At 43.5% G+C, this 20,761-nt stretch overlaps 1 protein-coding gene across 8 annotated transcripts in view; it reads left to right on the top strand.

The window, feature by feature from the left end:
• Nucleotides 1–20,761, top strand: part of Usp49 (ubiquitin specific peptidase 49) — a 76,896-nt gene that overhangs the window by 9,413 nt on the left and 46,722 nt on the right. For 2 of the 8 annotated variants that reach the window (XM_075980876.1, XM_075980874.1), the window contains exon 1: nucleotides 6,189–7,148. The exons of 2 other annotated variants lie outside the window; for them this stretch is intronic. The gene's annotated coding sequence lies outside the window, so the exon portion shown is untranslated. Of the gene's footprint in view, nucleotides 1–5,144; nucleotides 5,394–6,187; nucleotides 7,149–10,488; nucleotides 10,573–20,761 lie in introns of those variants that run through there. 4 more of the 8 variants (XM_075980870.1, XM_075980875.1, XM_075980867.1 and 1 more) reach the window with 4 other exon arrangements.

Consider the following 20,761-nt stretch of genomic DNA (forward strand, 5'->3'; position numbering starts at 1 on the left):
ATTAATGGAAACACCACACTGAAGGAATCTGGCTAAGCGAGCCCCTGATAACAGAGCAGGTGATGGCTCTGCTGGCAGACACTGGAACTGAACTGTGACTGCTGGGAAAGCCTGTATGTCACCTGGCTTTCGTGTGCAAGTCTGGGTGGGACTTCTGAGAATACTGTAGGACACAGTTGTCATCACTTCCTTAAAGGTTCGAGTTGCATTAACGTTAGAGTTATTTGTATAAGAGAAAAGGACACGGTTATCATCATTTTATATGTACTTGAATCTGGGGCTACTGATTTGGCCAGGATGGTTGGCTAGCAAGCCTCAGGAATCTGCTGAGATTGCACACGTATTCCTTTACACTTGCCTTTTTAGCTGGGTTCTCAAGTGCCATGCAAGCACTTTACTGACTGAGGTGTCCTCAGTTCTAAGTCAAAGATTCTTGATTTTCTTGCATTTGATTTCATTTTCCAACATAGCCATCCCAGGTCCTATCATATAGCACAGTCTAACTTAAAATATGTAAAAAATTGTGGAGTGTGTGTGTGTGTGTGTGTGAGAGAGAGAGAGAGAGAGAGAGAGAGAGAGAGAGAGAGAGAGAGAGAGAGGGAGGGAGGGAGGGAGGGAGGGAGGGAGGGAGGGAGGGAGGGAGGGAGGGAGGGAGGGAGAGAGAGGGAGAGGGAGAGAGAGCGTGCGAACTTGTGCTTGGTTGTGTGCATTTAAGTGCAGTGCCTGAGGAAGCCAGAAGAGGGCATTAGATCTCCTGGAGCTAGAGTTATATGCAGTTGTGAGCCACTTGACATGGATGCTGGGAATTGCACTGGATTCCTCTACAAGGGAAGTATACACTCTTAATTCCTGAGCCATTTCTCTACCTGCACATTGGCTCGTTTTTTAAGGGTAAAATAAATTATACTGAACTTTCTTTAGAGTCCATTAAACCGAGAATTTAGCCCAGCACAACTTTAATCAGGAGGCAGAGACAGGAGGAACTCTGAGTTTGAGGCTAGTCTGGTCTACATAGTGAGCTCCAGAACAGCCAGGACTACATAGACACTGTCTTAAAAAAACAAAAATAAATAAGATAGTTTATGGCCTGCAAGATGGCTTGGCAGGTAAAGGCATTTGCCACCAAAGAGAACCAACTCTGTAAACATGCTGACTTTGACAGGTGCAGGTGCTGTATGCCATGTGTGTACTTGCCACTAACATATGCACACGCTCGTGCATACATACACACACACACGTGCGCACACATTAAATACTTAAAAAGGAAAATTTGGAGAGTACATTTATGTTGTCCAGGTTGCCCTGGAGCTGAATTTAACAGTGGGAATCTGTGTAGGAAAGGCAAGGCTCGGGTTGACAGATGTGCTGGGCTTCCGGTTAAAGGGATGAGAATGCTGGTTTTAGGAAGACAGCTGTCTGGGAGCTAGCTGTAGTACTAGGCTTAACATAATCACATTTGCTTTGGGTTGTAGCTGTATAGCGGGATTGTAGAGATACTGAAAGGGAAATAAATATGTGCTTTGTGAACACAAAGGTGCGGTCTCTGGATTCTCTTTTGTTAATTTTATGTTTTGTCTGTATATATGTGTGTACACCACATGCGTGCCTGGTTTGCATAGGGACCAGAAGAGGGCAGAGTTACAGATGGTTGTGAGCACCCATGTGGTGCTAGAATCAAAGCTCAGTCCTCTGCAAGAGCAGCCAGTGCTCTTAACCACTGAGCCATCTCCCCAGCCTGTCTCTGGCTCATTTTAATAGTGCTGATGTTGATGATAGATTAGGATGTTTAGGATGGAAAGTTAGACTGATGTGGGATTCCTCTCTGTATACTACGAATGTTTTATTACTGTTGGTTAATAAAGAAGCTACTTTGGCACGGCAGAATATAGCTAGGTGGGCCCCTGGCTTCGGGAACAGACAGGCTGCAGAAACCCGGTCCACAGCAGGACAGAGAATACTTATAACTACATTCGACACTGAGGCACATGACTGTAATCTGGCCACAGAGAGGCTGATACAATTGAAGGGCTAACCTGGGTTACAAAACAAGAACCTATCTCACAAAAGAGACTGGAAGAAAAGTTGGGAGGTTGTGGAGTCATTGCTTAAGCAGGGTAAATTCACTTGATACAAAGAATGTTCTGCATTAGAGTATGAAAGCTGTGAGAGAGATGGTGTGTTATACAGCTTTCTTCGTAAGACAGTCTTACTGGGTACCTCTGGCTTCCTGGAACTGCCTGTGTATGCAAGGCACACCTCAAACTCATATCCATTGTGAGTGCTGGGATTAACTGTGGGCCAGCGTGTCTGGGTGATGTTATTGTTCTCTTTTGGTTGTTAGAGACAAGGGATTCCCCTGTGGCCCAGACGATTATATCCTGTAGACCAGCCTTCAGTCCACAATGATCTCCTGCTTCACCCTCCTAAAAAAAAAAAAAAAAAAAAATGGGTGTAGTTTTTGCAACCAGGCAAGTGAGTACAGTTGTATAGATCATCTGTGAACTATATATAATGTGTAATAGATCTTTTATTTATTTTAAGAAACGCTTTGTTGTTAGGTTTTGAGAAAGACCAGTCTGTAGCCCAGGCTTGTTTAGAACACAGTGTGTACTCCAGGCTAGCCTCCAATCTGAGGTGATCTTTCCAGCCTCACCCCTCCAAAATAAATAAGTAAATATATATAAAATTTGGTGGTTTACTTAGGTTTTTGATTTTTTTAAAACCATCTCACTTATCTAGATTGACCTTGTACTCTCTGTGGAGCTGAGTATGACCTTGAACTCCTGCAGGGAACTAAGTGTTGGAGTCCCGGTGTGTGCAACACACCTGAGGCCCGTCTACTTAGAATAGCTTTTAGTGTTTAACCTGAGATTTAAGTGAAACCATTGTTTTTGTATCGTGCCATGAAAGAACACTTGGATGCTACTTTGGTTTCTTGTAATTTGTGCTTTTGTGGTAAGCAGTTGTATTCGTTGTTTTTTCTTTTGTTTTTGCTTTTCCAAGACAGGTAACAACCCTATCTGTCCTGGAACTCACTTTGTAGACCAGGCTGTCCTCGAAATCAGAGATGCATCCTCCTGAATGCTGGGATTAAAGGAGTGCGCCACAACCGCCCAACTTCACTATTCTTTTTAAAATATTTTTTAAAGTTACATTCACTTATTTGTATGTGGGCACACACATGTAACTGTGAGAGGACAACATCTGGGAATTATTTCTTCTTCATGTAGTCCCTGAATCAAATCCAGATTGTGAGGCTTGGTGGTAAGTGTTTATAGGCTGAACCATCTTGCCAGCGTCAACCTTAAATCACATTTGTGTGTGTGTGTGTGTGTTGTGTTTATTGTGTGGAACCTCACACAGTAGGACAACTTGCAAAACCCTGTGCTCTTCTTTCGTGTGCATCCAGGGGATGGAACTGGAAAGGCAGACTTAGCAGCAAGAGCTTACCCACTGAGACAGCATGTCTCACCCTTACTGTTCTGTTTTTATCATCAGTCCAATGACATTCCCACAACAAATCTTTTTTATAAGATTTATTTATTATGTATACAGTGTTCTGCCTGCATGACAAAAGAGGGTACCAGATCTCATTATAGATGGTTGTGAGCCACCATGTGGTTGCTGAGAATTAAACTCACAGCTTTCGGAAGAGCAGCCAGTGCTCTTAACTTATGAGCCATCTCTCCAGCCTCCAGATTACTTTCAATATTATTTTAAAATTAGTTTGTGTCTCAGAGACCCTCCGAATGGATCCCCGGCAGCAGACTTCGAGAACCACAGGTGTGATGTGTGCTTACAGTGGTGGGGCTGTTTTCCTCCTTCCTATTCTGAGCATATAACTTCCTCAAGTTTTTTTTTTAAATATTTATTTATTTATTTTTATATTTATTTATTTTGTATACAATATTCTGTCTGTGTGTATGCCTGAAGGCCAGAAGAGGGCACCAGACCCCACTACAGATGGTTGTGAGCCACCATGTGGTTGCTGGGAATTGAACTCAGGACCTTTGGAAGAGCAAGCAATGCTCTTAACCTCTGAGCCATCTCTCCAGCCCCTATTTATTTATTTATTTATTTATTATGTATACAATATTCTGTCTGTGTGTATGTATGTCTGCAGGCCAGAAGAGGGCACCTTATTACAGATGGTTGTGAGCCACCATGTGGTTGCCGGGAATTGAACTCAGGACCTTTGGAAGAGCAGGCAATGCTCTTAACCTCTGAGCCATCTCTCCAGCCCTCAACTTCCTCAAGTTTTAAGTGGCTTCCAGATTTCTCACTCAGAAAAGCACCTTGTTAGGAAATGTTGAGTAAGATGCTTAACTGTCTTCAAGAAGTTGTTGGGAATTGGGGAAAAAGAACAAAAGACAGCTTTTAAAATGTTTATTATTACATCCACTTAAGGTAAAGAGTTACAACTTAGAACCCCATAAAGAGAACTGTTAAGGTGCATGGCCTCCACTGTGGGAATTGAACCTAGGGCCTGCGTCCTCACCCAGGACGCTCTTGTTACTTATCCAAAAGTGCCCCTGAATCCACCATGCAGTCTGTAGAGGCTAAGAACTCAATGCCATCCTCTTGCCTCTGCCTCCTGATTGATTTGATTACCACGTCCGGCTTTATTTTTTAATTTCTGCCATTTTTACTTATTCCATATTTACAGATAAAGCCTTGAACCACTGTAGCATATAATATACATTTCTTTTTGTTTTTATTTTTTCCTTTTGTTTTTCAGTTTTTAGAGACAGGGTTTCTTTGCAGTTTTGGAGCCTGTCCTGGAACTCGCTGTTTGTAGCTTTGGAGCCTGTCCTGGAACTCGCTCCTAGACTAGGATGGCCTTGAGAGCTCTGCTTCCTTCAGCCTCCCGACTGCTGGGATTAAAGGTGTTTGCCACCACCCGGCTTTTTTTTTTCTTAAACTAAAAATGTCTTTGCCTGCCTTAGCCTTGTCTTGGATGTTGTAACACTGTATCTTCTTTGGAGGGATCCTCTCCCGCAAGGTTGGTCAGGACAGTGCCACCCAGGAAGCTTACCTACTTTGTGAGCCAGTCTTTCCTTTCTGTTTCAGAATGGATTTCATCCTTCTTGGAAGTCCTTAGGGCTACCGCCACCTCGGTCTGATTTATTTCCTAGGCCCCATTTGGGGAGCAACGATCTTTTCCTTCTCCTTTTGAAGAGGATTTTCATAAAACAGCTGAATCGCGCCTTGGCCATCAGTGGCAAAAGTTCACACGTGTGTGCTTGTCCAGGCGCCAAGAGTAACTTTTGCAAACGCTGCCTCGGGAAAACTCCATGGTTCGCTGGCTGCTGCTGCACCATAAAGAAAATAACAAAACCAAAAAGCAAGCAGGAGTGGAAAAGGCCTCTTTGGAGGGGTGGGACAAATTAAAGGTAAGCCGCAGAGTAAACGAACTCGCGCAGAATTCCTTTACAGATCCCGTAGACTAAGGGCTGGAAAGAAGGAGGTGGTGCTCGGCAGAAGCCTGGCCCTTTAAGGAGGAGGGCCAGACACGAGACTCTGCACCTTTAAGAGTCTCTTTGTCTAGAAATCTTCTGTACCCCCTTGTGACTCAACCAAACTTTACCGGCGATTCTCCCGGGCCGCTCCGCGCCTGCCCCCTCACGCCGACCGGCCGACGGCCGCCTCGTCTTGGCTAACCCGAAACTTGGTGCCCGCGGCGCGAACCCGCGGAGAGGGCGTAGAGGCCAGAGGTCGCGGCCAGGAGGCGCGCCGTTGGCGCAATGCGGGGCCCTGGGGGCGGGGCTATAGTAGGCGTACCAATGAGCGATGGGGGGTGTGGTCTGCCCGCTTGTCTCGCGCCCTGGTGACAGCTCGCGCGTGCTGATGATGGCGGTAAATGGGGGGGGGGGGGTCTGGGGAGGGGGCGGAGGGCCGGCGAAGCGGCCAAGGGGGCGGCCCGGGGGGCGTGGGGGTCCGCGGTGGCTGGGATCCCGCGCAGACATTCGGAGGCGGGGACACCCGGCCCCGGCATGCCGGCCCTCCCCTTTTAAAGGAGAAAAAAAAATCCTCTCACACACCGGGTGAGGGGCGACAAAGGCGGCGCGCGCCTGGCGGGCGGGAGGAGCGGCGGCAGGGGGCGGGACCGCGACGCCGGCGGTCCTGGGGCGCCCGGGGCGGGGACGACGGGCGGCGACAGCGAAGGCGCGAGCCCCGGCGCGCGGGCGCTGCGTTTTGGCGGGGTGGGCGACGTCTGGGTTCTGAGGTGAAATCCTTGAAGGGAGAGAGGGGAAGGCAGGCTGCTGGGGGAGCGGTTGCTGAGTATAAGATGAGGGGAATTAGGAGAAAGGGTTAGAAGCCGGGAGAGGAGTGAAAAAGAAACCCAGGCTGGCCCCGGGATGAGGTTAGGAAGCCCGGGGCTGGGAAGAAGGAATCCGGGGTCAGGGCTAGGAGCAGGGGTCTACAAGGGGCAAGGCTTAGCAGGTGGGTGATGTTGGGGTGAGGGGCACCAGGGCCAGAAGAGTTGCACGGAAAGACAAGGAGCAGGACCGGGTAATAGTTGGGAGTAGGGGAGAAAGAGTGGTTAAGAGCCAGACGTGACAAGGGTGTGAACTAGTGCTGAGCCAGGGATGAGCTGAAGGGCTGGATCAGCTGGGGTAGGATCGACAAGGTGTGGGTCAATAGCTGGGTGATGGGTGTAAATTCTGCAAAGTGAGGAAGGCAGGAGACCTGGATTACAACCAGGTGTAGTCAGAAATTGGAGCGTTAGTGAAAGGACGAAAGGAAAGCGAGCTTAGAGCTGGGCGTTAATAGGACAGTTGTGGGAGAAAAGAAAAGCTGAGCGGACGCTAGAAGCACGGTTTAAGGAGTGATGGTGCTCTGGGCCAGGGAACCTGGGGACATTGGAGGGCAGCAAGGACTGGCTGAAAAACAGCCTGAGAAGATGAGTAAGGAAGAGATGGGCCCTGGAATTTAGAGGATGGAATGGGGAGTAAGGGAAGAGAAAGGAGATTAAGGGAAGCGGGGAGAGTCCTGATGGGTGTCGAACTGGGGTGGTTGCACAGGAGTGGGAGCCGAATGCGCATTTTGCTCTGAGGTGCCCCAGAAGGTCTGGAAGGGGCAGGGCACAAACGCTGTAGTGAAGAATCCAGGGTAGGGGCCTTTGGTGCAGAAGATAAGGAACCATGGTGAGTGAAAGGGGCCCTCGAAACAAGGGTAAAAGCGAACAGTAGGGGCCCAGGTGGGGTGCAGCACAGGAGTTCTTTGTTAAGAGAAATGTGTATTGAATTTGTGACTCCTTTTGTCCCTAAAAGTAGGAAATTCCAGATCCCTTTTCTCTCTTCAAGGAGTCTTGGATCCAGTTTCCATCTTTCATTGCTTGAAAATCCACTCTCTTGGCCACTTTGAAAAGATGGGACCCATTTTGACTTGATTTTGTTCTTGCGTAATAGAAAAATGGCAGCCTTAGATGCTTAAAACCTTGTAATTTTACTACCGTGCTAAGGGGTAAAGGGCTATGTTGATTTCCAGTGCGCCTGTGTGCTGGGATAGTTAGGGTGGGTCTCCTCAACAGTGTTTTCTTTCCACTGAAGTGAACCACTGGGATAGAGACAGCTAGGACTCTTTCTGTTTTCCTTATTCAGCCAGATTTCTCCTCAGTTGTTTTCAGGGGCTCGAGAATAAGGAGAAACCATTCAGGGAAAGGTGAATAACCAACCAGGGAACTGTGCTAAAGGGGGATTGAGTTCCTAAGCTGCTCTCAGCTTTGTGTAGAACATTTTTGTGGAGTTGCTTACTCCTCAGTTTTGCAGACTTTGAGAAAGAAAGGTGGAGTGGAGAGTTGTGGAGAGTTTTAGAGCTGTGGACTCATCTTTTAGATTACATAATGCATTTTTCAATGTCTCTTATGAAAAAATTCTGTAAGATAAGATCGCCGTCCCTCTGCCTGCTGTATTTTATGATTGTGACTAGGAAGGACATATTAATATTTAGAACCTTTTGGTTTTTAAGACTTATTTTAAATTAAAATACTTACATTTATTTATTTATATGTATGTGGAGCACATGTGGTCTGAGACAACTTACAGAAGTTGGTTCTTTACATCATGAGGGTTCTGGGGATTGAACTCAGATTGTCAGTCTTGGCAGCAAACTCCTTTACCCAATAAACCATCTCCCTTGCCCTGTAAGACCATTTTGGAGATTAAAAGGAAGATAAGAATTTTGGGGCAAAATTTAGGTTATTCTTTCTTGGTAGAAGTTTTTAATGATTTTCATTCTAAAGCGTTTGCATTTCACTAAGAATATTGATGAGTATTTACTTTGCATTTGATAATGTGAAAGACAGCGTGTGATTTCCTGTAAGGGGGACAGAGGGTACAACTATTCTTGACAATCTTGTTTGAAATTTAATTTTATGTGTATAGGTGCTCTGTTTGCATGCATGTATATCTGTGCCTGCAGAGGGATACTGCAGAAGATGGAATCAGATCCCCAGGAATTGGAGCTACAGACAGTTGTGAGCTGTGTGTGCGTTCTGGGTCTTCTGGGAAGAGCAGTCAATGCTCTTAACCACTGAGCCATCTTTCTAGTCTTGAGTTTATTTCGTTGGTGCACATTCATAGCCACAGTGATGCCTTTTCTCCCTCAAGTCCTGTAGAGGTTGCAAGTGTTGCTGATGGTGGAGCACTTGTCTATCATGTGCAAGGGCTTGGGATTGGCCCTCAGCTCGGCAAGCCAGACAGCATACTTCAGCAACCCTTATTTTAGGGACTTGGGATGTAGCTCAGTTGGTAGAGTGCTTACCTAATATTCACGAAGACCTGGGTTTAATCCCCTAGCTCTGTATGGTAGTGCATGGCTGTCTTCTGAGCACTCCCAAGGTAGCAGGGGTCAGCCTTGCCTATGTGAGTGAGTATGAGGCCAGCCTGGGTTACATGAGACTCTGAAACAAACACACACACGTAAAGCCTAGCCCACTTCTCCAAAGTTGTGTGACTTTAGATTGCTCTCACTTGGTGGACATTTGCATAAGTAGCAGAAGATAAGTTTCTGGCATTAATAAGGGTTAGCAAAGTTTGTTTTTGATTTGTGGATATCAGAAATGTCCACACATACATATATTTGGATATTTTAGAATTTGAACTCTGGGCTAACTTTTAGCTGTGCTAAGGGCAAGCTTATAGTTCAGTGGTTTATTTTCTGGATTATTCTAGGCAGATTGAAGGTAGGTAGATTTATTTGGCAACTTATAGAAGAAATTTAATTACAAATATTTGCTTCTTAATTTGAGACTAGTCTGGAAATAATAACTTTGAAAATGAAGTGTGACTTTAATATGAGATGTCTGTTTCTGCAAGGTATGTGCACATACCTGTAGCTGTGCCTGGGCTGGCTATACTCTGTTTAAGATATTGCCATTTTTATGATGCATTTTTCAAAAGGTGATCTGTTTATCTGGCTGGCTGTCAAAGGAAGGAGCTTATTTGAGTGCTCATTTTGTTTCTGTTACATTGCTACGGTGTGCTAAACCACTGTGGCTGTGAATGATTGTTTCTCAGTGATCGCCTCTCTCCTTTTCTTTTCTCTTTCCTTCATCCTAGTTCCTTCCTTTTTGCTTCTTCTGTGCTGGGAGTGAACTCCAGAGCATCACACTTGCCGACCACACTCTCAGTCCTCGGTTCATATTTCTAAAACTGTTTATGAGACACTGGTCTCACTAAGTAGACCTGGCTGGCCTGGAACTTGCTATGTCGACTAGACCATGATGGCCTTTTTTTGGTTTTTCAAGACAAGGTTTTTCTGTGTAACAGTCCTGGCTGTCCTAGAACTCACTCTGTAGACCAAGCTGGCCTTGAACTCACAGAGATCCACCTGCCTCTGCTTCCCAAATGCTGGGATTAAAAGTGTGTGCCACCACTGCCCAGCTCAGGCTGACCTTTAACCCACAGAGATAGGCCTGCCTCTGCTTCTGTTAAGCTGGAATTAAAGAGGTGGGTCACCATGCCTGGCTGAAAATGGATGATCTTTTAATACAGACATTATTACTTATCATAAGGACTCCAGTGTTAAATTTAAGCTGTTTTCTTTTGTTCACCTAGTAGAATTATTTTGTTTTGAAACCAGGTCTCACTATATCCCTGGCTGGCTTGAAACTACTAATTAGACCAGGCTGACATGAACTCATAGAGATACACTTTCTACCTCTTCTGTCCTGGGAGTAAAGATGAGCTCTACCACACCTGGCTTGTCTCTAGTTTTCTGTGTTTGTTTTGAGATATGACCTCACACTGTAGCCTGGACTGTTGAAACTGACTACGTAGTCTAACCTAGCCTTAAAGTTGTGGCGAACCTCCTGCCTAGTCTCTGAGTGCTAGGATTTTAGGCACTGGCTACCATACCCGGGTATCAATGGAACGTCACTTTTATTTTGGTTATTATTTTATTTGCCAAGAATAAAACTTATTTATATTTCTAGATTAGGATGAGTAGGTTGTACATGATTAATTTTCTTTTCTGGTTAATCTTAGAGTCTTTGGATGGGAAGAGACGTTGAAAGGATCTTGGGTTTATCCTGCAGCTTCAGTCAATATCCCACCTAAGTCATCCCAGGTAGATCAAAACTCACCCTATTTTCTTATAAATCTCAGTGGCAAGATTACCTTATAAATAATCTCTTTTAGCATTTTATTATTTTCAGGAAGTCTTTTTTTCTAATCAGCACACACTTAATGCTATATTCGTATTTATTTATTCTTGCCTTGCCAACAATCTTTTACTAGGAAAAAATGTTTGCGTATTGTGGTATTTATAAAAGCTCTAGCTGGTGTGGTAACCCATGCCTGAAATTCCTGCGTTCAAAAGGTTGAGGCAGGAGGATTTCCAGGCTAGTCTGTGCTATAAGGTGAGACCTTAAACAAATAAGCAGGCAGACAAACAAAGAATGAAACCTTACTTACTCATGGCAACAGAAGGAGTCCATGAGGTGTCTGCATGACTCTCCAGTGCCAGATTCTGTTGTAAGTCATCCCCTCTCAGTGACCTTGAGGCAGGGGTCTGTTAATTGTTTTGAGATAAAAGTGTCCTTTGAGATGAAGTGACCTGCCTATTTGGTCGCTATAGTCTTTGAGCACAAATACTATTTCTGTCAGTTGTTAACCCAGTGATACATTTATTCTTTCATTTCTGATGGTGATCATTGCACCCACTGCTTCATGTACACTAAGATTATGCTCTACCACAGATACCCTTCAGCCCCTCAATCTTCTGTGTGTGTGTGTGTGTGTGTGTGTTCACATGCGCGCAGGTGTAAGAGTGTGTTCTTCCTCAGTCATTCACTCCCTACCTCTTCTGGGACAGGGTCTCTCACTAAATCCTGACTTCACCAGCTAGGCTAAGCTAGCCAGTCAGGAAGCTCCAGGAGTCTGTCATTTCTGCTTCTCCAGCACTAGAATTACAGACAAATGTCACCCTGTCTGCCTTTTTTGTATGGGTACTAGGGATCTAAACTGTGAAATTAGTCCTCTTAGCGTGTCTTTCCCAGTCTTAATGATCTTCTGGAATCTGTTAGGAAACAACTTCCAGGGATTGAAGGCCTGTGCCTTCACCCCGGGCTAATGTTGAATTCTTAGCCTCTTGCTTCAGTTCTGGGTTCCAGGTACTTGCTGCCACACTCCACCCTACTCTGTTTCTTTGTAAGTGGTGAACCTAGGACCAACACCCCAAGGGTGCCATCTAATACACATATTACATCAAGGTTCTCCTGTGATTTTGTGTATTTTTTTATTTCAAAATTGTTTTTACAAAGCCAACAACCCCAAACCAATTTCATAGCACCTTACTGTGTTGCAAATTGCCTGTCTACTTTTGAAATTGGAAAATATTTATTTTATACTCAGTTGAAAGATCATTGCTATGTGAGGAAGAATGGAAGTTATGCTTCAGTGCAGATATCCATAAGTAAAAATCTGTTCAGAATATTGTTGTTTTATTTTCTTTTTATGTATGCCTGTCTAAGAAATGTACTAAATACTCTGCTTTCATTTGGTGAAGTAAATTAATTTACTCACTAAAATTAAAAATGTAGCTTGCTGAGTTTGGTGGCTCATACTTGGAATTTCAGCACTGGGGAGGCTGAAGCAGGATTTACTACAAGTTTGAGACTAGCCTAGACTAGATAAGTTCTAGCTCAGCTTGGGCTGCAGAATGGCCCTTTTCAAACAGACAGAAAGCAAACGAAATTATTTAGGGTTTACCTTAAGTAAACATGAAAATTGTAACCGGAAGCAACCTGGCAGGGGGCTTCCATTAATGGCTGGCCTGAACCCACGGGGATGGGCCTGTCCTACCATCCTGCCTGCTGAAGTTTAAGGCGTTTGGTGTAGCAGTAACTTGCCTTGGACTCCTGAACCTCCTGCCTTCAGTCATACAGTCTAGGGGTATTGAAATGATACAGTTCAGGGGTCTGGATTGGATTCATTTTCTCTGCCAGTTAAAAAATAACGAGACAGGAACAATCTAAAGCATAAAAGGTTAACACCATGGAAACCTCAAGCACCACAGACAGTTAAAAAAAAAAGGCGTTCATTGGGGGTAAGAAGACATATGCCACAGGCAAAGCAGAGGGCCTCAGAAAGCTGGAGTCCAGCTGTCCTTAGGGCCGAGAGTTTTAAAGCTGTGGAAGAGTTTTCCCTCCGCTATTAGGGGTTGGTCAGTTTGAAGACAGACAGGATGATGGTTGATTGGTCTGTAACTGTTGTGTGACACGTTCTGATATGGCCTTCAATCAGCAGGGGCTTGCTAGTAGAAGACAAAAGTTTGAAGGGTGAGGAAGGAGCTGCCATCTTGGAAACTTGACACGTCTATTACCTATACCTATGGCCCCTCTGTCTGTCTGTCTGTCTGTCTGTCTGTCTATCACAGAGTCTAACTCCTGGTCTCTCACTGCCATGATCTGAAAAACTTTTTTTTTTTTGATGACTATGGGTTTTATTACAATTTTTCAGTCTTGAGGAAAGTTACAGAAATGAGACACAGATTTTATATGTCTTTTCTCAAAATCGCTAGTTGTTTTCATTTCACCTGACTTGCTTTATCATTTTCTAAGTATTTTTAAACAAATAAAATAGGAGAAACTTAATATGAACACATTCGATTTAAAAAAGAAAAGGGAGGGGACTGTTGAGATGGCTCAGTGAGTAAGAGTACTTACTGCTCGTGCAGAGGATCTGAATTCAATTCCCAGCACTCATGCTGGGTGATTCAGCTTCAGCCTCAGGAGCATCTAACAGTCAAATGTGCACATCCACACACATAGGCATAAAAATAAATAAAACTAGGCTTCGGGGGGTGGGGCACTTAGCGATGACTCATTGGTTAGGAGCACTTGATGCTCTTGGAGAGGACCCAGGTTTTGGTTCTCAGTATGCCCATGGCAGGTCACAATTGCCTATAACTCCAGTTCCAGGGATCCTATGACTTCTTATGGTTTCCAGCATCACCAGGCTTGCATGTAGTGCACACATATACATACAGGCAAACACACTCATGCACATAAAATATTAAAATAGAGGCCAGGTGTGGTGGCCCAGTTTGTAGGCAGAGGCAGGAAGATCTGAGTTTGAGACCAGCCTGGTCTATATAATAAGTTCCAGGAGAGCCAGGGCTACATAGATACCCTGTCTCAATAAATAATATATTGAGAATAAGTGAAAGGGAATAAGTTTGGTATATATTTTATTTTAGTCAAAGCCTTTAAGGTGAAGTAATGTCAAGATGGAATTTAGAAGTCAGAGATACTGGTGCAAAGCCTGGAATCCCAGCACTCAGGTTGGGGCATAAGGGTTATCATAAATTCCAGGTCAGCGTGGGCTACATTATTTCAGTCCAGCTTGGGCTAACAGTGAGACCTTTTCTCAAGAAACCTAAATAAATAAATATTAGGAGGACTTTGTGATGTTATGCAGTGTGCTTTAGTAGATGCTGGAAAAGATTCTGTCACCTGTTAATGACAGATGTGTAGGCCCTGTTATTTACAAAACATTGTATTGTCAAACCCTTTTCTGTTGGGAACTTGTGGAAATCACATCCTTAGAATGTGGTAGCTGCTAATATGCATGATGATTGTGTGAGAATCAGGACTGGGGTTTTTGGGTTGTTTTTATGTTGTTGTTTGTTTGTTTTTCGAGATAGGGTTTCTCTGTGAAACAGTCCTGGCTGTGCTGGAACTCACTCTGTAGACCAGGCTGGTCTCGAATTTACAGAGATCCGCCTGCCTCTGCCTCCTGAGTGCCGAGAATCAAGGCTGTTAAGCAATACCATGAAGTATTTGAGATGAAATTCCTACCTTTGAGATCTTTTTAGCTTCAAGGAGCTAAAAAGAACCAATGTACACAAGGTTTAACTTCTGAAATGTTGACTGGGATTCATACAAATAGGTCTGCCTTACGTGGAGGTGATCCATAAAAATATTAACATGGCCACCATCCCCAAACCTAAATTTTGAGTCTTTTCCATTGTTTTCACTTAAGGAAATGGATTGACCCCATTTTGCCTCCAGTCACCCCCAGTGTCTGAGCTGTTAAACGTGTGACTGTAGATAGGCCTGTCCTGACAAATGTGAAACACAGAACTTGTGGGCTTTGTCTCCTTGTCTCCCCTCTTTTAGCTGCCATCAGAGCTATGAAATATAGCTCCTTATAAACGCTGATTGTAATAATTAGAAACACTTCCCTTTCATAAGGACGAGAAAATTACAAATTATTTGGAAAGCATTGTTTCTAGTCATGTGTTATTGTTACTGAGACATGGACAGTTTTTAAAGACTATAATACCATTCCTTTTCCATTCACGTGTTAAGAGAAGTCTGGGAAGTAAGGGTTCCTCTGAAATGTTCCGGGTTGTTTGTATTATGTGTCAAGCTGTAAACAGCACTCTGTGACAGGTATTTTCTCTCTTTGTCTCCCTTTGAGCTAATTAGTAATTTACACTCTAGTAGCATGTCTCCCAGTCTCACTGTGAAAATGCCTCCCGTGCAAATGATTAGGGGCAAATGTTGGCTAGCACATTAGAAGAATCAGGGTAAAAATTAAGTTTTGCATGTTTTTGGTAGGCTTTTGTACATGTGTCTCTCCCTTTCCACCATGCCTTTTCTAGATATAAGAATGTTAGGAACTAGTGTAACCCAGAGCCACTGCCCATGGTGCAGTTTGATAATTTGTGTGCTGTTTCCCACCCCCACCCCTGTGCTGTGGGATTTGGGGAGGATTAGCATAGCACTCTGCATAGTTTAAAGTCCAGGAAACTGGTCTTTACTGTTCCTGCCCCATTAGAAGAATAGCGGGCTTCCAGCATTGTGTTCAGAAGCTGCCCAGCAGTGCTGCTCTAGCAGGGCAGTCACTGCTCCGTGGTGAGAGGGCTGTACAGCTGCTGGTGCAGTAGGAAAGGAAAGGCAGTCCTGCCATAGTATCAGCTTTTTCAAAGGCAGCTGAGTGACCAAAATATAAATTACAGCTAAGTCTTAGCTGCGTCACATAAAGATCCTGCTCTTTGTAGCTTCTTGCTCTCTTTCTTCCTCCAGTCTCTGACATGGGGAGTATGTGTAGGGTCATTTGTGTGTGTTCACTTGACAGGCCCATGTGGGGATGTTAAAGCAGCAAGAACATTTGACTTTTTTTTTTTTTTTGGTTTTTCGAGACAGGGTTTCTCTGTGGCTTTGGAGCCTATCCTGGAACTAGCTCTGTAGACCAGGCTGGCCTCGATCTCACAGAGATCCGCCTGCCTCTGCCTCCCAAGTGCTGGGATTAAAGGCGTGCGCCACCATCGCCCGGCAACATTTGACTTTAAAATAACCCAGAGGAGTCCTTTTTCTGTGAATGTAAATTTTACTTGAAAATTAAAGCAAGGATGGGTAGAGGTTTATCGGTTTATCAGGTTTGAGCTAAAACTCTTCTAGAATGATAGATAAATTATGGTACTTATTCTTATAATAATAGCTACTGATTTATCAGGATAGTAAGGTCAAAGTCCTTGTTAGAGCTAATTTGATTCTCCTTTTAAAAAACTGTTACCTGGAGGTAATCATGAAGAGAATTGGGTAAGAAAATGTGTGAATAGCTTGTTTCAGCCATCATTGCTAATAGGTTTATCATCATAGGCATTGAGCCTTTGACAGTGAATCAGCACTGTGAGTAGAGGTCTTCTTTCATGTGGGCACTTACAGAGTATGTGGGTCTGAATTAGTGGTTTGTTTTTATAAATCCAAATCCCAGCCAGGAATGGTGCATTCTAGCACTTGGGAGGTGGAAGCATAATGAGCTGGAATTCAAAGTAATCTGCAGTTGTCATACCTAAGCATCATGGGAGACTAGATTTTGATTCTCAGGACCTTCTTTGGATGTCTGAAAACTCTGTTATTATAGTTCCAGGGCATCTATTACCCTCTTCTGACCTCTACAGGCACATAAACCTAGTGCACATAACCCTCACTGCCCCATACATAGAACACAAGATGATGATGATGATGACGATAGGCTGGAGAGATGGCTCAGTGGTTAAGAATTCTTATTGCTCTATGTAGAAAATCCAGGTTTGGTTCCCAACACCCACATTGTTCACAGCTATCTGTAACTCCAGTTCCAGGGACTCTTAACACTGTTTTCTGCCTTCTTCGGGCACCTGCACCCATGTAATGCCCATAAATTTATGCAGGCATGTGCACTTACACATAAAATAAGCAAATACTGAAACAAATAACCCTTTTAAGTCTTTTAGTGTTGTATTGCCATGAATAGACACCACATCATGGCATTCTTATAAAGGAAAACATTTAATTGGGGCTGACTTACGATTTCAGAGATTTGGCCCATTATCCTCATGGCAGGAAACATGGCAGCACACAGACAGACATGGTAGCTGAGAGTTCTACATCTGAATCCAAAGGCAACAGGAATAGAATGAGCCTCTAGACCTGGTTTCAGCTTCTGAAACCCCAAAGCCCACCCCCCAGTGACACACTTCCTCTAAAGGCCTCACCTACTCCAACAAGTCACATCTCTTACTCCCTCTCAAGTAGTCCTACTCCCCAACAACCAAATATTCAAATAGATGACCATATATGAGCCTATGGGGGCCATTCCTATTCAAACCACCACATTAAGGAAAAATCCAAGAATGTCTAAGATATCCTCATGGATACCCAACACTAAAATTGAATCTTTTTAAAAATATATTTATTTACCAGCCTGGTCTCTACAAGAGCTAGTTCCAGGACAGGCTCCAAAGCTACAGAGAGACCCTGTCTCGAAAAACCAAAAAAAAAAAATTATTTAGTGTGTAGTCTACACATACATACCACAGATTCATGGAAGTCAGAGGACAACTCATGGGAACTGGTTCTCTCCTTCCACTATGTGGGTTCCAGGGATTACACACAGACCACAAGACTGGGTGGCAAACACCACTGAGCCATGTTGGTGACCCCAACATTTACTTTTCTGCTCCTTTTTCTATGTTCATTACAGCTACCTATATCTTAATTTTATTGGGTGCTCATGGTTAGACACTAATTGCTAATGTTAGACCTTTGTACTTTATAACATCTAGAAAAGATCAGATTTATTATTAGCAAATAAAATGTCATCCAAATGTATTGATCAGAGAGTAAAGAAGTTATAAATGCTGGGGTGTAGTTCAGCACTTCCCTAACATGGGCAAGGCCTGGGTTCTATTGTCAGAGTGGCAAAACTAAGTAAATGCATAAAGTTAGGAAAGTGAATACATGACTGTAGGAGCAAACACACTCTTAAATGTTTCAGATGTGAATACATGACTGTAGGACCAAACACACTCTTAAATGTTCCAGATGTGAATACATGACTGTAGGACCAAACACACTCTTAAATGTTCCAGATGTTTGGCAGAGCCTAATGGGCTCACCACTGCATCTCAAGTGAAAGGCATAAAGTAAGCCATAAGACACATCTATGCCATTTGTGTTTGATGCCATGCTATATCCGTGCTGAAATTCTTAGTTGCTCAAGCGACATCAGCTTCTCCAGTTACACTGTTAATGTGACTCTTGACTTTTCTGTAAACAGTTCATCTTAGTATACAGCTATTATTAGTTGTAAAATATACCCGAGCTTTAAATTCAGCAGTTACAAGCATTTAAATATAAATATAAAATGAAACATAGTTTACTACCCTTTTACCTGTAAGGCTGACTTTTTTTTTCATTTTAAATGTTTATTATCTGAAATTTTTCATTTTGATAAAGTCAAGTCTATTTATTTATTTATTTATTTATGGCTGACATTTTAAGTCATTGCTTGCCAGTATGGTGTGGGAAAGCTGAAAACCTTGCCCACTATTGTCAGGAATGGAAACTTTTTCTGGAGGTGGATTTGGCAGTGTTTACTGGAATCTAAAATGTGTATATCCCTTTCTAGGAATTTTTCCGATGTTCATGTATTTGAGATAAAAGCAGAAGTACAGGCCAGGCAGTGTGGTACATGCCTTTAATCTCAGCACTCGGAAGGCAGAGGCAAGTGGATCTCTATAAGTTCGAGGCCAGCCTGGTCTACAAAGGGTGTTTCAGGTCAGCCAGGACTGTTACAGAGAAACCCTGTCTCAAAAAACCAAAAAAGAAAAAAGAAGAGAGAGAGATACAAAGCCTGACATGGTGGTGCCAGCACTGGGGAGGTTAAGACAAGATGACAATCACATGCTTAAGTTAGCCTGGGCTACATAGCTAGCCCTGTCTAAAAAGATCAGAGCAAAGGGGAAGGTAAAGAGTTTTTGTTTGTTTTTTTAACCTTCATATTCTGTCCTAAAAGGATGTGGAGTAAAACTGTCACTTTGCACTGAATATGTTATTTGTATATATGCAGGCGTGTACATGTGCATGTTCAAATGTGTGCCTGTGTGTGAAGGTCAGAGGTCAAACTCAGATGTCATCCTTTAGGAGCCATCTATGTTGGTTTTTTGAGACAGAGTCTCTTACTGGGGACTGGGGCTGGCCAGCCAAAGAATCCCAGGGATTCTCTGTCTGCATCTTTCCACCACTGGGACTGCAAGAGAATTAGCCACCATGCTTACTTTGTATGTGGGAACCCGGGACTTTATGAGTGTGCAATAAGTGCTTAACTGACAGCCACCTCCCAGTGCGAGTCAGCTTGTGTTAATGTATGGCAGCGAGCACATTATAAGGCACAATGTGTCCAGCAGTCAGCCTGTAAAATCTCTCAGAACATGGGAATCTGCTGAGACGGTTCCTGAGCAATTAGACTGATTTCTTTATTTATTTTTTCTTTTTTTGAAAATTCTAGCTGGGCGATGGTGGCGCACGCCTTTAATCCCAGCACTCGGGAGGCAGAGGCAGGCGGATCTCTGTGAGTTCGAGACCAGCCTGGTCTACAGAGCTAGTTCCAGGACGGGCTCCAAAGCCACAGAGAAACCCTGTCTCGAAAAACCAAAAAAAAAAAAAAAAATTCTCCAAAAAGTAGTAAGTGTGAGGGAAAATGTCTTCTCTGTGGACTGAGGTATGGCTGTCACTGGAGCTTTAGAGTTTGCCTTTGTGTCCCATCCCAACTTGTTCTTTGAGGAACTTGAAGCTATCTTAGTATTTTTGTTTGATTTTGTTTTTTAAAGATAGGGTCTCATGTAGCCCAGGCTGACCTTGAATTTGCTACGTAGCTAGGACTAGTCTTCATTTCTTGATCCTTCTGCCTCTTCCTCCCAAGTTCTGGCATTAAAAGTATGAGCCACCATATTTGACTCTCAAAGTATATTTCTATTTTATATAAAAAAATTGAGAGACAATAGCTTAGTGGAATATAGCAGTTGCCTAGTGTGCATCAGGCTCGGGTTTGATTATAGCTTCATTTGGTAAACTTTTAAGAATGATGAGTTCTGAGGCTGGAGAGATGGCTCAGTGGTTAAGAGCACAGAATGCTCTTCCAGAGGACCTGGGTTCGGTTCTAGAGTATCTGATGCCTATTTCTGACTTTTGTGGGCACACATGTAGTGCATATATGTACATGCAAACAAAACACCCATACATATAAATAAATAATGATTCCTAAGGGGTTGCTTAGTCAGTAAAGTGCTGCCCTGTCCTGTGAGCATAAGTTCCTTTTCCAGATGCACATGAGGAGCCAGGCATGGTGACTGCTCCTACAGTCCCATTGCTATAGGGCCATGGAGCAGAACTCTTGAGCCAGCCAGCCTAACCAAATCATGAGTTTCAGTGAGACTCCAGCTCCAAAAATAAATAAATAAAAAAGTAAGTAATGGTGATGGGTGATCAAGGAAGGCTATCTGGTATTGACCTCTGGCCTCCACATGCATATCCACACATATACAGGAGCACACACACATATACAAACCCACAATGACAAGTGCATACAACACATACACATGCTGAGCTTCTCACTTTGTAGTAGTTAGTAGTAGTAGTAGTATATATAACTTACTTTTCCCCATAGGTCTATTTAAACGTAACTCTTGCCATGTAAGAGCTATTTAGAAGGTTTTATTGGATCAATTAATATATGCATGAGTAAAAAAAATGTTTTTCGACTTTTGGGGGGTTTTTGGTTGGTTTTGTTTTGGGGGTGGGGTGTTTGAAACAGAGTTTCACTATGTAGAACAGGTTGGCCTCAAACTCACAGAGATCCAGCTGCTTCGGCCTCCTCAGTGCTGGAATTAAAGGTGTGTGCCACAATAACTAGCCCTTTAAAAAGATTTTTTTAAAAGTATGTGTGTAGGTTGGAGGATAACTGTGGGTGGGAGTTAGTTCTCT

The sequence above is a fragment of the Microtus pennsylvanicus genome, chromosome 7 (genome assembly GCF_037038515.1).
Source record: "Microtus pennsylvanicus isolate mMicPen1 chromosome 7, mMicPen1.hap1, whole genome shotgun sequence".
NCBI lineage: Eukaryota > Metazoa > Chordata > Mammalia > Rodentia > Cricetidae > Microtus > Microtus pennsylvanicus.